We start from the raw sequence: 546 nt of genomic DNA, 5'->3' as shown, positions 1-546 counted from the left end.
GCTCGTCGACTGCAGCATAATGAACACGGAGAAGGACCGCAGGGCTGTAGCGTTTCCAGTCGCGACAAAATTCTTGAAAGCCGTTTGAGCATTTATTCGATATCCTTGATCTGTGTGCTTGTATGCTCTTTGTCAGTACGAGTTGGACAATTCAGCAGAGCGAATTTTTTTAATGCTCAAAGGCTTTCTGTGGACATCAATATCCTTGATGTCACCTCGAGGTTGCACTAGGAGGCCAAAAGTGGCACTACAGTAGTGAAAAATAGTTGCTACTAGTAATTCACAGTTCCACCGAATTGCACTGAGTTGTCTTTCTATGACAAAGCGTGTACATATACGTATAATACATTTGTTTAGCGCTTTCACAACAGCTTCGGCTGCAACAATAGTTCAAAGGTTTTTCAAGCCTTTTTATATATTTATATTAATATTTATATCCTAGATATTTATCTTAAGGTCTTACTAGGAAGCCATAAGCAGGGGAGGAGTTATGTGGTGGCCAGTGGTGGTCATGGCCACCCCTTGTCATTCTTTCGCTACCCCCCC

This window comes from Hippocampus comes, unplaced genomic scaffold (genome assembly GCF_001891065.2).
Source record: "Hippocampus comes isolate QL1 unplaced genomic scaffold, H_comes_QL1_v1.1 scaffold105, whole genome shotgun sequence".
Taxonomy (NCBI): Eukaryota; Metazoa; Chordata; class Actinopteri; order Syngnathiformes; family Syngnathidae; genus Hippocampus; species Hippocampus comes.
The sequence above is the reverse complement of the archived record's forward strand: the minus strand, read 5'-3'. Positions refer to the sequence as shown.